Raw genomic sequence first — 15,679 nt, forward strand, 5'->3', positions numbered from 1 at the left:
CAGTGCGTTTAAATCTAATTTTTTAAGCATGACATTTTCCTCAGAGTTTCTCTCTAAAATGTCACCATCTTCTACAACGGTGATTGATTCTGTCTCTAGGGAGAAGCACTCACTCCAATTACTTCATCCACTGCACACAAACCGCAGTCCACTTACAAAGAGGCCGAATGAATCACAGCAAGAACGATATATTTTGGGGGGCGGGGCACAGATAGATTTATGTCAGTCAGGCTGGAAAATCACCAGTCTTCCTCCGCCAGGTCAGACAGAGAAAATATGCTACTTAGATCTCACGTGGCTCTTTAGTATCTTCCAACAGAAACTAGGAATTTCCATAATGGGTTTTTATTTCAACTGAGATAAAAAAAGAGGAAAACACCGTGGCTTATGTAAAAAACATGATTCTGTTCATGTCTTCTTCAGAGAAAGAAAAAAAGGTATGACTGTTAATTTAGCCTTCCTTCCCCCCAAACTTCCACCCATCTTTTAACCCATTCACCCATCAGCAGACGATTACTGAACTCCAACTGAGGTCACCAGGAGACTGGCCAGCTGGGGACTCTTTCTCTTGAGAATATTTACTTGGTGGAGGAAGGTTAATGATGTGACTTCCAAGGGGGACTTCCTGAGCTGACCCCACATTCTGTACAGGGACCACTAGCCTGGCACCGCCTACCACTAACTCAGCTTGGCCCTCAAGATGGCACATGTGAATACTGACTTTAGAGAATGTTGGTATTTTCCTGGCAATGGGAGGAGAAAGGGGAAGATGACATTTATGGAACCTTTGCCATGAGCAAGAACTTGACATCCATCATTCACTAAATCCTCAGGGGTGGGGCCCCGGGGCTCCTGGCCCTGGGTTTGCTGAGCCGGTGATCGGCAGTGAGCCTTGGCTTTCTCCCTGCCTCCCGTCTCGTCTTCCCAGGAGCGAGGACTTGTCTTAGTGAGTCTGAGGGAAGGCACTGGAAGTTCTCAGCGGCAGCCCTCCCAGGCCTTCTCTGCCTCTGCCCTCCTCCCCCAGAAAAGGGCATCTGGCCTGTTCTCCCTGCTGTGGAAGCTCCCAGGGGTGAGCTTTGTCTGGGGGAGGCCTTTGGGTATCAGTGCTGCCCAGGACAGGGCAAGGAAGCTCACCTAACTCAGGGGTGAAGTCCAGGAAGCCATGAGCCACCAGGGCTGCACATGGCAAGCTGCATCTTCCAATAAGCAAATGACTCCGTAAGTTAATTCACACCCGTTGAAAGGAACATTACACTGCTATCAAAAATCATCTTTTCAAAGGCAATTTAATGACATGGCTAAATATCCACAATGCTGAATTTAGTATCTCCTTAAAAAAAAAAAAAAAAAGAGATCAGAAAAAAATGGAACACACACATATATGCATTGAAAAAAGCAGAATAAAAAAAGTCAAAATATTCATAGGTCTTATATCTGGGACACAAGATTCACTGTGATTTATCTCTCCTATTTTGATAAATTTCAGTACTTTCCAAATCATCTGCAGTGAGCTAATGTTGCTTCAATTATTATTTTTTATGTTCTCATTAATTATCTGTTTTATTCAAAGTATCAGTAGTGTATAGAGGTCCATCCCAACCTTCCAGTTCATCCCAGCTTTCTGCCCTTGGTGTCCATACGTTTGTTCTCTGTGTCTGTGTCTCTATTTCTACCTTGCACATAAGATCATCTGTACCATTTTCCTAGATTCCACATGTAAGTGTTAATATACAATATCTGCTTTTCATTCTGAATGACAGTCCCTAGGTCCATCCATGTCTCCACAAATGACCTAAACAATTTAATTCCTTTTTATGGCTGAGTAATAGTCCATTATATACATGGACCACATCTTCTTTATCCATTCACCTGTCGATGGACATTTAGGCTGCTTCTGTGTCCTGGTTATTGTAAACAGTGCTGCAATGAACGCTGGGGATATATATGTATCTCTTTGAGTCATGGCCATCAACATGGCAAACGACAAATACTGGAGAGGGTGTGGAGAAAAGGGAACCCTCCTACACTGTCAGTGAAAATTGCTCAGTCACATCCACCTCTTTGTGACCCCATGGACTATATAGTCCATGGAATTCTCCAGGCCAGAATACTGGAGTGGGTAGCTGTTCCCTTCTCCAGGGGATCTTCCCAACCCAGGGATTGAACCCAGGTCTCCTACATTGCAGGCAGATTCTTTACCAACTGAGCCACCAGGGAAGCCCAAGAATACTGGAGTGGGTAGTCTATCCCTTCTCCAGCAGATCTTCCTGATCCAAGAAGCAAACGGGGGTCTCTTGCATTGCAGGCAGAGTCTTTACCAGCTGAGCCACAGTGGGCATGTAGATTGGTGCAGCCATCAGGGAGAACAGTATGGAGGTTCCTTAAAAAACTAAAAATAGAGCTACCATATGATCCAGCAATCCCCCTCCTGGGTATACTCTGGAGAAGACCATAATTCAAAAAGACACATGCTTTGAATATTTTTTTTAATGTAGGTTTTTTTTTGGTTTTGTCCTTCAAAGGGAAGTGGCTTTTCTCTAACAGGAAGAAGGTTTTCAGACTGTAAGGTGAGTCTCAGAAACAAGCTGCCGACATGGTGATTTCTGCAGGTACTTTTCAACTGACTCCTGAGGACTCCCACTAACCAGCATCACCTCACTGCTCCCACGTTCCCTTCTGTGGCCCCCTAGGTGCTCCCTGCACCTGCCCTGACCTCTTGATGACATACAGTCTCAATATAACAGCCATCTTGGGCCTACGGAAATCCAACTTCTGCCCTAAACACCCGACACCTTCCCATCAGACCTGCAGTAAGAGCAGGGGCTGGACAGAGTCCCTGGGCCTGTCTCATTCCTTGTCCTGTTTTATGCCTTTTGTTCACAACCGGCTTCCTCCTGGGTCCTCGAACATACTGGGGAATGGTCCACCGCAGGGCCTTTGCACCAGCCCTTCCTTCTGCCTGGAGCCTTTCCTTCCTGCATTCTTTATTCAGATGTCACAGTATAAAGCCTGAAGCCTGCCCTGACTACTTCATTGCAAACTGCAATCCCCTACCCCGTGCCCCCCACAACAGTCCTATTCCATTTCCCTGTTCAGTCTCCTTATTTGTCCTTTTAATTATCTTTCTCCCCCATAAGAAGGAAAATCCCTGGTGGGCAAGGATTTTAGGAATTCTTCACCCCAAACAGCACCCTAAACAAGTCTTTGTTGCTGATGGAGGCTCTGAGAGGGAGGCTGAGTGCTGGGGCGGGCAGGCTCTGCTCCTGGTGGGAGACCTGTGTCAGCGCTGTGCTGGGGTGAGGGGGTGAGGGCACCTGGCCGGCAGGAAGACCCCGGACACGGGGACAAATCGGACAGGGAAGAGGTGCGGTCCCATCAGAGGTTGGGCCTCTCAGGGCCTCTTTAAGAAGACAAAAAGAAGCTCCCTCTGCAGGAAAGTGCAGATGTATGCCCGCCAGGAGACGGAGAACAAGAAAAGTTCCCTAAATGCTCAGACACTAGTTCAGGTGAATTTAATACAACTATGATGGCCGCAGATTCTGCCACAGACTGCTGTTCAGCTTAGGACAAAATCTAAATATTCTAGAGGCCATAAAGGAAAGCGTTTGGCAAGAGAGCAGCTCCTTGGAGACACGCCAAGGAATGTCCATCCTTCACCCAAGCAGCACCTTGGGGATGGTCATGTCAAACAAGCCAGGCAACTTCCTCTGTTTTTTAAGTTCTAGCTACAGTAAAGCAGCTTACAGGAGGGGGAGATGGGAGGGAGGGAAGGGGGGAGGAGGGGAGGGAGGGGGCAGATGTTTTCGTTTTCAACTAGACGTCTTAGGAGTGCAGTGCGACCAACCACGTGAACCAAGTTCCTCCATCTTCCAGGTAACGACTGGGTTTTTGGTTAAACTAGGTTTGGGACAAGAGTCTCCATACAATATGAGAACCTTCACAAAAAGTTACCTTCTTTGGAAAGAAAAGAAAGAGTAGATTTTTGAAAACAGCAACATACGCTCACTGAACACATTTGGAAAGTTATCAAATCTGCAAAGAAGAAAATACAGATTATTATTAATCCATGTCCCAGAGATACACCCTGTTGATGCTTTATTTTTTCCTCTTCCTTTTTATGCATTTATATGTATATTTTTATTACAGATCATAGGCCATCTCAATTTTCCCATCTTGTTTTTCACTTAAACTTAACATTGTGGATATTTCCCCATATCATGAAAAAAATTGCTTTCTCTGTGGCATAATGTTCCTTTCTATAGAACTAAAGAACCTCTTGAAGGTGAGAGAAGAGAGTGGAAGGGCTGGCTTAAAGCTCAACATTCAGAAAACTAAGATCATGGCATCCGGTCCCATCACTTCATAGCAAACAGATGGGGAAACAATGGAAACAGTGACAGACTTTATTTTCTTGGGCTCCAAAATCACTGCAGACAGTGACTGTAGCCATGAAATTAAAAGATGCTTACTCCTTGGAAGAAAAGCCATCACAAACCTAGACAGAGCATTTAGAAACAGAAAAATCACTTTGCCAACAAAGGTCCGTCTAGTCAAAGCTATGGTTTTTCCAGTAGTCATGTATGGGTGTGAAAGTTGGACCATAAAGAAGGCTGAGTGCCAAAGAATTGATGCTTTCCAACTGTGGTGTTGGAGAAGAATCTTGAGAGTCCCTTGGACTGCAACAAGATCCAACCAGTCCATCCTAAAGGAAATCAACCCTGAATATTCACTGGAAGGACTGATGCTGAAGCTGAAGCTCCAATCCTTTGGCCACCTGATGTGAAGAGCTGACTCACTGGAAAAGACCTTGATGCTGGGAAAGATTGAGGGTAGGAGGAGAAGGGGACGACAGAGGACAAGACGGTTGGATGGCATCACTGACTCGATGGTCACGAGTTTGAGAAATCTCCGGGAGATGGTGAAGGACAGGGAAGCGTGGCGTGCTGCAGCCCATGGGGTTGCAAAGAGTTGGACAGGACTGAGCGACTGAACAACAACAACAATTACTCAGCCACAAAAAGGAATGACATTGGATCATTTGTAGAGAGGCATGCATGGACCTAGAGACTTACTTCATAGAGTGAACTAAGTCAGAAAGAGAAAAACAAATATCACATATTAATGCATACATGTGGAATCCAGAAAAAGTGGTACAGATGAACTCATGAGCAGGGCAGGAATAGAGGCGCAGACAGAGACGGGCATGTAGACAGGGAGGGGGTGGAGAGGGTGGGACAAACTCAGAGAGCAGTGACGTATACACTCCCGTGTGGAAACAGACGGCTCGTGGAAGGTGCTGTATGACACCCGGAGCTCAGCTCGCTGCTCCGTGATGGCCGAGAGGGGAGGGCTGGGGCAGGGGGCAGGCCGAGAGGGAGGGGACATATGTACACATACAGCTGACTCACTTGTGTACAGCAGAAACCAACACAACATTGTGAAGCAACTGTACCCCAACACAAATGGAAAGACTGGAGGAGAAACCGCCACCTTCCCCCAAGGACACGGCAGAGACCCTATCTGGTACCCAGCGCTGGACACAGAGGGGCCACGGTGTCTGTGAGGGAAGGGGCCAGACAGCCGTTTGGTGGCCTCCTTGTCTGTTCCCCTCTCTTTCTGTGACCTTACCAGGTCTCCGCCACTGTCCTCGGTGTAGTCCAGGAGACTGGGCCAGACTGGATGAACAGAAGGAAATTTACAGAAGCACCACTACCTTCGATCACTGCAGCCACAATAAGTCGGAATAAGACCAGACTTGGGGCCAATGAAGTGGAAAACACCCGCCTAAGAGGTCCAGGTCTTGGCTGTGTAAGGGGACACGCTCGTGATTCCAGGCGGAGCTCTCCCGTATGACTACCTCTGGGGTCCACCTGTTCACCTGTGAGGTCAAATAGGACTCTCCCGCAAGGTGAGCTCTGGTCGACCCCCAGGCAGAGCTAGACTCGCTCAAATGCCCACCACACATGTGCCAGGCACTGTTCAGGCAGGGGGGAAGATGGCACTGACCCGAATGCCCGAAACCTACACCCCACGCATGTTTCTATTGAAACGAGGTCAGCGTAGAAATGGAAGAAGTGTGGCCAGAGACAGTGGAGAGGACAGTGAGGTTCTCTGCACCACAGGGGTGAGAGAAGGCACGGCTGTGAAGGATGTTCATGAGAGCGGAGGAGCCAGGGCAGGGCTTCGGGGCCACCAGAGGCCAGATTCACGGACCTGTTGACACAGGACAGAGGCCAGCAGGCTGATCTCTGTGGAGAACCGAGAGCAAGTATTTCACGCTTCAGGGGCCACCCAGCCTCTGTCACGGCGACCCATTTCTGTGGTTGATTTTAGAAAATGGCCACAGATCAGCAGCAGAAACGAATGGATGTGGCTTTTCCAATAAAACTTTATTTGTACGTCCAGGTGACCCACTGGGTCTGGCCCACCCGGCTGCAGCTTGCTGACCTCTAAATCAGGTCATTCATCAACCTGAACAAAGTGGTTTTGCTTCCGTCTGCAGGGGGGCTGGGGGAGAGGCTTCCGGAAGTGAGTGGGCCCTGAGTAAGCCAGGCAGCCCCAGGGAGGTGGCTTCCACTAGGCAGGCTGACTGCCTTCTTCCCTCTTTAATCTTCTCTATTATTCCTCTTAATTACAGACGTCAGACTCGCTCATTATCACCTGTGAGACATCGTGGTAATGACTCCCACTCCCTTCCAGCCCGGCCCCCTGAGGCTACTACCCACATATGATGTCTGGCGGGGTTCAAGGATGCGGGGGCCATGCGGTTAGAGGCTGGGGGCTGTCAGATGTCACGAAGGTCACAGCAGAGAGGCCTCCTTGACCGACAGCCCCGAAAGGGAAGGAGGACAAGGGAGGCAGCTAAAACCAATGCACTACCCACCTGGAGATGCCTGGGGACGCTGCCCACCTGGGGAGCTGGCCGAGAAACGCCAGTTCTGGAGTCACAGCTGGCCGGGGCTTTGTTAACAGGCTGACCTTACCCTGAGGAGTGGGCTGGGGAGCTGGGACCCAGACACTGGAGAGATACGACTGCAAACCCAGGAATGGTCTTAGACGGCCTGATGAGAACTACCCTGCATGGTCTGAGAGAGGTGGGCATTTTCCTGTACCCTGGACAGACCACGCAGGGAATGCCAGGGTCGTTTTGGGGGGACTCACCCACTGCAGGGCGGACACTGACTCAACAGAACATGGGGGGTGGGGACCAGCAGGACGGGGAGACTGAGGATGGGGTGTGGAAGGAGATTCAGAAGCAGCACAGAGTCTGGAGCCAAATCCTGGGATGGATTCTCTGTACCCTGGGGAGGCAGAGCTAAGCCCACAGGTGAGCGGCAGACACGTGGGCCTGGCATGAAGAAGGACTTTCTAGCCATCCCTGCTATCCTCCTCCGAGAGGATGCCACCTGCCGTGAGGCGGCCCTCCCACGGAAGACGGGCTGCCCACGGGCAGGTCAACACCAAGGGCGGCCCGGCCCCCAGAGTCTCTCCCAAACCTTGAGCTTCTGTGCAGCTATGATCTTTCAATTGCTTTGGAAAACATAGGAAATGGCCCGTCTGTTGAGGGTCTAAATGACTTTCTGAATGGAGAGAACTCAAACGTTACCAAAGGTTATCTGTTCATAGGTCACCAGGGTTGACGGTCCACAGAGATCCCTCTGTCTCTCAGGCACGGGCATCCCTGGTTGTCCAGTGGTTAGGAGTCCGCCTTGCAGTGCAGGGGACAAGGGTTCGATCCCTGGTTGGGGAAGATCCCCCGTGCCATGGAGCAAGTAAGCCCGTGCACCACAACCACTGAGCCTGCGGCTCTGGAGCCCAGGAACCCCAGATCCTGAGCCCACACGCCCCAGAGCCCATGGTCCACAGCAAGAGAAGCCCCCGCAGCGAGAAGCCTGAGCCACACAACTAGAGAGTGACCCCGCTCTCCGCAACTAGAGACAGTGGACGGGCAGCAAAGAAGAACCGGCACAGCCAGAAATACAGAGAAACCTCAGGCGAGAGCACCTGCAGCTCGGCCGGCTCAGCTGTGTCCGTGATTAGCAGCAGAGGGTTATCTCAGACAGCCGCTGGCTTCAGGTGTGAAGCTAGATGGAGACAGCCCACAGGTGACAGGCTGCTGTCTTTCCCCTCTCCCAGCCTGGGTGTATTTATCTGTAAAAGGCAATCCTGTGTCCCTCACAAAACTGGAAGGAGTACCACATGGGGTGATGGATGCTGTAACAAGTTATTCCTGACCTATCTGCAGGAAAACACCAGCTGTTTGTTTGATTTGCCCGCTTGTAACCCACAAATGACAAATACCGGTATGAAATACAAGACAGATGAGTCGCTAGGAAAATGACACGCCCCTTGGATGTTACGGCAGTATCACACTGCTCAGAGTTTCTCAATTCTGTGCCTCCCTTTTCAAAAAACATTTTATTGAAGGAGAGTCGATTTACAATGTCGCGTGAATTTCCGCAGCACGGCAAAGCGATGCAGTTAACACACGCAGGCCTTGGTTTCCACCTTCTCTTTCCTGTGGTTTATCAGGACATTGAGTGTAGCTTCCTGTGCCACATGGTCCGTTCCTCACTTCTGTACATGCCTATCATTCCCGTCGGGTAACAGCTCATTGCCTGGCTCCGGTCCACGAGCCACATTTTGTGTAATTCTACTCTAAAATCCTGAAAAGTATTATTCTAAAGCAGCATCGCTGTGGTGTGAAGACACTGAAAAAACCACAGTGATGAGACATCTAAAGCCTCGATGGGAAGATACTGGTGTTTAGCGACTGGACGGACCCCGTCCTCTTCTGATAACCAGTCTGGGTTCAGTGATCATTACTGGGTCAGCTGATGGAAATACCAAGGAAACTCTGCAATCACGAGGGGGGTCTGGGCTTCGGTCAGGGGCACACCAGTCTTCCTGGACGTTGGTGCGGCGCCATTGCAATCTCACTTCAAATCCTTTCACAATCAAAGAGCCTGGATAGATTGGGTGTCTGATAAAACAGTTAAAAAGACACCCACATTACCAGGAACCACCATTTTTTAGGAAAAAAAAAGGGGGGGGGGTTTTCCTTGTTGCTTTTCAATCTAAGTGATAACCTAGAAGCCTCTGAAAACTGCCTGAGAACATGCCCAGACACAAGGGACTTTGTTTCTATAAAGCATTGAGGCAGCCGTTTGCAGAGAGTTAACTCGATAAAATAACACTTTCTACTTGGATAAACTGACCTAGATTCTCTGACTTTCATGCAGAAATGAAACCGGCGGGCTGCCATCTCAGGAGCCGCCCGTGACAGCGAAGGGGTGGGAGACCCAGGGCTGGGGGCAAGTCCTGTGCGAAGAACAGCAAGAGGTTTCCTCCTGATGCTGCTTACGACTGTCATCCCCACTTTGTGAGTGGAAGGGATCTGTTGTTCTCAGCTTTGAGGAAGGGCTCTTTAAGTTGAATGCCATCACTGTTGGAGGCTGGGCTGACAGAAGAGGCCTCTTCTTTAAAATGATTTTATTTACTTATTACTTTTGTTTTGGGCTGTGCTGGGCCGTCGTTGCTTTGCCTGGTTTCAGACACTGGGGACTCCTCTCTGGTTGCGGCGTGCAGGTTTCTCCCCGCTGAGACTTCTCTTTTTGTCCAGGAGCTCAAGCTTCAGAGTCGAGGCTACCTGCTCCGGAGCACAGGCTCAGTATTGTGGTGCACGGGCGTGGATGCCCCGTGGCCGGGATCCTCCCGGATCAGGGATCAAACTCACGTCCCCTGCATTGAGAGGCAGAATCTTAACCACTGCCCCATCAGGGAAGTCCAGGAAAGGTCCTCTTGATAAAGGAGCTCAGAAACACACACACACCCCGATGGCCCTCTCGTTCAGGGGCATCTTTGTGCTTTGGCAGCACGAATGAATGAATGAATCAATGAATCAATGAACAAAGAGCACTACAGCCAAACAGCCCCCAAAGAGCCGCGGTGTCTACATCTGTGATACGGGATTATACACCTGCCACATAAAGAACAAACTGACCATCAAATCGGTCCGTGTGCAGTGCTGGGATTGCAGACTCTGACCAAGAGACTCTGGTCGCTCTGCACACTCTCTGCACACTCATGTACACACACACACAGTTCCAGCCCACTCAGAGCCTCATCAAACGCAAGACAAATCCTGACCTGCAGGGGCAGGCGATCTCAGGGGAAGAAGCACACACAGCTGGAATAATTGATGCGAGCCCGCGCTCACATGACTCAGCTTGGCGTTCATGTAAAGCACTCGATGGTGCCTTCCAGATGCTCCTTCCTTTCAGCAGTGCTCTTTCGCAGGCCTCTCTCCTTTCCACCGGGCCAAGCCACACACTCAACGCCCTCTGCCCCTGAGGATTTGGGGTCTCTTCCTAACTGGGGTCCAGGCCACCCCTCCCGGCAGGCTGCAGAGTCAGCGCTTCCCTCTGGGAGCTCCTTGGGGAAGGCTTTGAGGAGTTTTCCCGGGAGTTTGGGAATGCAGTCTCTTTCTCAACTTCTCAAAACTGGATCTGCCATCGTGTTCAGGACAGCGTGGGTTTATTTTCTTTTTCAATCCAACATGTCACTGGAAAACTCCCCAACTTTCTTTCTCTAGGCTCCTAAAGTTCTCGTTTTATGGTAACGCTCTTTCTCTCCCAGCAGCCCCCCAAACACCCACCTCAATGCATCCATGCACCCATCAGTTTCTGAGACATCGTTTCTTCCTGAAACACCCAGCCATATTTGCTCAGAAGAACAACTCATCTGCATTTTATTTTTCACTAAGCGAGGAAGCCTGACAGTTCAGAGGGTAAAGAATCCGCCTGCCATGCAGGGGACACAGGAGATGTGGGTTCGATCCCTGGATCGGGAAGATCCCCTGGAAATGGAGGAAACGGCCACCCACTCCAGTCTTCTGGCCTGAAAACACCCACGGACAGAGAAGCCTGGGGCGCGACAGTGCTTTGGGTCTCCAAAGGGTTGGACATGACTAAACATACGCATCAAGCTGAATTCCCCACACTGGCCAGAGCCCAAAGGTTAAAAAAAAAACCACCACCAAACTTCGACTGTTTTTGTTTTGAAATCTCAAATGTTATTTAGCTTTGCACCCTGCTTTGTGCGGAAGGGCTTGACTTGGAACATTTTTTCGTCCTGTAAATGTCTTGGTTCCATTCTGTCTTTTCCCTGGGCTGTGCAATCAGCCGGTTGTGTGGCTGGAATGAACCGGCGTCACCTCCCATCGGAGCTCTGGGGTGGACGAGGCTGGGTCTGTAAGTGCCCCGGGCATTGACACTGCAGAATTCCTTATTCCAGGAACGCGCACGCGAGCGTCCTGCCAGAGACCCGGCCTCCACAGTCACGGCCGCGGGCCTGCAGAAAAGCCACGGACCCTCTGAAGGGAGAGGGGATGCTTCTCTGCATCTCCGCCCACCCCAACACTCGGGTGAAAGAGCAGGTAGGAAAGAAAGGATGCTTGTGTGTGGTGGGGGGAGGCTGGACGGGGGTCCTGGGCCCCCACCTCCCTCCCCAGGGGCCTCCTGCCTTAAGTGACCCCGGGCCTTCCCCGGTGCCCTCCACGCCTGAAGTGCTTGTACATATGGTGCGTTTCCTTGCCTGGCAACCCAGTGAGAGCAAAACTCCTACCCTCTCCCCTTACAACCAGGACACTGACGCTCGGGAGCTTGCGGGCCCCAGGTCCAGCCACGCTGCCCTCAGCGGACGGGGGACCCCTCTGTCGCCCCAACCGCCCACAGCCAAGCCCACGCTCGGCCATTTCTTCCACGCTCCTGGCCGGCGCACAGAAGAGGTTTAGGCTTCCGACGGACAGCGGGGCCTCCTGAAGGGGGGTCTTTGCAGGACTAACTGGGCACACCCCCCGCCCCCCGGACCCTACCCCAGGGCAGAAGCAGGAACTGCTCCAAGTTTCCGTGCACCAGCTGGCCCTGCGTTCATCTGTCCGTTTAGTTAAAACAACCATCTGTTGGGTGCTAATCCCAAAGCCAACCCGGAAGGACTATACATAAAACACAAATCGAAGCCCAGTAAATGTGTTCGTTTACATTTATTTATTTTTAATATTTTTTGGCCATGCCACACAGCTTGTCGAGCTTTAGTTCCCTGACCAGGGATAGAACCTGGGCCCTCGGCACAGAGACCGCAGAGTCCTAACCACTGGACTGCCAGAGAATTCCCCTGTAATGATTTATTTGAAAAGAAATATGGTCTCTGGGCTTCCCTGGTCGCGCAGTGGTAAAGAATCCGCCTGCCAGTGCAGGAGACGCAGGTTCAATCCCTGGTCCGGGAAGGTCCCACAAGCGGTGGAGTGACAAAGCCCGTGTGGCCACAATTACCGAAGCCTCTGTGCTCTAGAGCCCGTGGTCTGCAACACGAGAAGCCACCACTGTGAGAAGCCCACGCCCCACAGCTAGTCCCTGCTCTCTGCAGCCAGAGAAAAGCCCGCACAATAAAAAAAAAAAAGGCCTCTGGCAAGAAAACGTCATCACCCAAGCCGCTGTGTTCAGCAAACAGTGAGCCACATGGACCCAGGAAAGCCGCCACTGGGGGTTGCTGACACCCACACGCTGAGTGGAAGGGCGAGGGTGGCGTTTCTGCAGGAGCTGTGAAGCAGGGACCTTCTCTGCTTTTACTTCTGGTTTGAATATAAAAGTAAGCTCAGCTCAGTTCAGTTGTGCTGTCGTGTCTGACTCTTTGTGACCCCATGGACTGCAGCACGCCAGGCTTCCCTGTCCATCACCAACTCCCAGAGCTTGCTCAAACTCAGGTCGATCGAGTCACTTAAGTAAGCTTAAGACCCTTAAAAAACAAAAACTAGAGTCACCGAAAGATCCAGCAGTCCCACTTCTGGGCGTGTATCCAGAAGAGACAAAAGCTCTAAGAACAGACACACGCACCGCGGTGTTCACAGAGGCGCTGTTCACGGCAGCCAGAGCGCGAGAGCCACCTGAATGCCCACTGACGGATGAGCGGGTGAAGATGTGGCACACACAGGCGACGGGCTACTCCTCAGCCATTAAAAAGCATGAAATACGGTAGTTCACAGCAACCTGGAGGGACCTCCAGAGTATCGTCCTAAGGGAAGTAGGTCAGATGGAGACAGATACCACGTGATACTGCTTATACGCGGATTCTAAAGAATGATACAAATAAACTTATTTACCAAACAGAAACAGACTCACAGAAACAGAACACAGGCTTACGGTTACCAAAGGAAATGTAGGGAGGGATAAATTGGAAATCTGGCATTAAAATGTACACATTACACTACTATCTATAAATTAGATCTGCAACATGGATCTGCTGTATAACACAGGGAACTATCTGCCATATCTTATAATAACCTGCAATGAAATGAATATATATAAGCATATACATATATAAGTGTATCACTTTTCTGTACCTGAAACACTATAGATCAACTATACTTCAATTTCAAAACGAAGAGAGAAAAACACCCAAGTTTAAGAATCCTGAATCCTCTTCGGATTCAGAAAAGATAACTGAAGACCCAGTATCAATAACAGCACTGCCGATAAAGACTAACAGTTTTGAGTTGTGTACTTATGATGAACCCCGTACACAGAACCAGAGCACTTCATGCAGGTTCCCCCTCACCCTTCTCAATCTTCAAGGTACGTTATTATTTTACTCTAATTTTGCACATGCTCAGATTTCATGGCCAGCAGATAGTGAAGTTGGCTTTCTGCTTCACAGGGACTGAATCTAGCTTTCTGATGACTGGTTCTGAAAGGGTATGCTGAATCATGAATACTGTAAGAAGTTAGAGCTGAGCTGAATGAAACATAATCTGGGGGTTTCTTCAAGTGGCACATGGTGAAAGCATTTTTTCAATTAGGATCAATGGGAGACACAAGGAAGGACCTAACTTTGCTTCCATGGAGGAATTCTGAGAAGCCCCAGAACAGCACTGAAGACTCTGCATCCATGTCAGCACTGGGAGAGAGGAAGCCAGGGTTTAAGATCAATTCAGAAGAGGTAAAGTGCTAGGAAGTAAGGCGTTTCATTTTGCCCAGGAGTTTACATTTCTTTAAATCATGCTCTCAATTACATAACTTAATAAATTTCAAATTAGTTTCTGCTTTTAACTCAAACTTTGTCAATAGTTTTCTTATTCATTTAGAGGTGTCTACTAGAGTCCGACAGGTTACCTTTTGCTCCTTCTATCAGATTATTTTATGATCTCTATCAATGATTGAGCAGAATTGAACCAACAAAGTAGAAACCTAGATATATCATTTGCAAAGGAAGTACTTGCTTTATTTGCTGGCATATAAAATGCAATCACCCCTCTTCTGGCTCACCAATGAAACATATCCAAACACTACCCTGCGTTCCATGTCCTTCTACTTACAGAAAATCAAAAGCACAAGATGTAAAACAAGAAAGTATTCTACCCTCTTGTGAAATCACAAGCCTCAAGCCAGGCAGCACATTAGGGATTGAGTTTGGTCCATTATCTTCATGTTTCAGAGGTACTTTAGTACTATTAAACTCTTTCTGTTATTTCCTGATACCAGTGTAACTATTTAACCTTGAGGGATTTCTTATTTAAGGTTAGTAACCGCAGCCATGAAATTAAAAGACGCTTGCTCCTTGGAAGAAAAGTTATGACCAACCTAGACCGCATATTAAAAAGCAGAGACATTACTTTGCCAACAAAGGTCCATCTAGTCACAGCTATGGTTTTTCCAGTGGTCATGTATGGATGTGAGAGTTGGACTATAAAGAAAGCTGAGCGCCGAAGAATGGATGCTTTTGAACTGTGGTGTTGGAGAAGACTCTTGAGAGTCCCTTGGACTGCAAGGAAATCCAACCAGTCCATCCTAAAGGAAATCAGTCCTGAACGCTCATTGGAAGGACTGATGCTGAAACTGAAACTCCAATACTTTGGCCACCTGATGTGAAGAACTGACTCACTGGAAAAGACCCTGATGCTGGGAAAGATTTAAGCCAGGAGGAGAAGGGGATGACGGAGGATGAGATGGCTGGATGGCATCACCGACTCAATGGACATGAGTTTGAGTGAACTCCGGGAGTTGACGGTGGACAGGGAGGCCTGGCGTGCTGCAGTCCATAGGGTCGCAAAGAATCAGACACGACTGAGCGACTGAACTGAAAACAACTATATATCTAGAACTTGATACATTTGTTGAGTTGTGGTCTACAGCATATTATTTTTACATAAACATAATAATGTTCCCCCTATAAAACAATTATGTTCAATATAAATATATACAGAGCTTTTTGTGAGTGTACATTGACATGGCCTTGACAATCAGTACGTTAGATTTAAAAGTGGAGGTAACCTCGGTAGTACTTTTAGCAAGTGTTATGCTTTAGAAAAGGCAGAGGAACCAGAGATCAAATTCCAGCATCCACTGGATCATGGAAAAAGCAAGAGAGTTCCAGAAAGGCACCTATTTCTGCTTTATTGACTATGCCAAAGCCTTTGACTGTGTGGATCACAAGAAACTGTGGACAATTCTGAAAGAGATGGGAATACCAGACCACCTGATCTGCCTCTTGAGAAATCTGTATGCAGGTCAGGAAGCAACAGTTAGAACTGGACATGGAACAACAGACTGGTTCCAAATAGGAAAAGGAGTTCGTCAAGGCTGTATATTGTCAACCTGTTTATTTAACTTATATGCAGAGTACA

The 15,679-nt window shown here is 49.0% G+C and overlaps 1 protein-coding gene across 6 annotated transcripts in view; it reads right to left on the reverse strand.

The window, feature by feature from the left end:
- The window catches only part of RARB (retinoic acid receptor beta), an 888,683-nt gene that overhangs the window by 49,985 nt on the left and 823,019 nt on the right, over positions 1–15,679 (reverse strand). The window lies entirely within an intron of this gene.

This window comes from Bos indicus x Bos taurus, chromosome 27 (genome assembly GCF_003369695.1).
Source record: "Bos indicus x Bos taurus breed Angus x Brahman F1 hybrid chromosome 27, Bos_hybrid_MaternalHap_v2.0, whole genome shotgun sequence".
Lineage (NCBI taxonomy): Eukaryota > Metazoa > Chordata > Mammalia > Artiodactyla > Bovidae > Bos > Bos indicus x Bos taurus.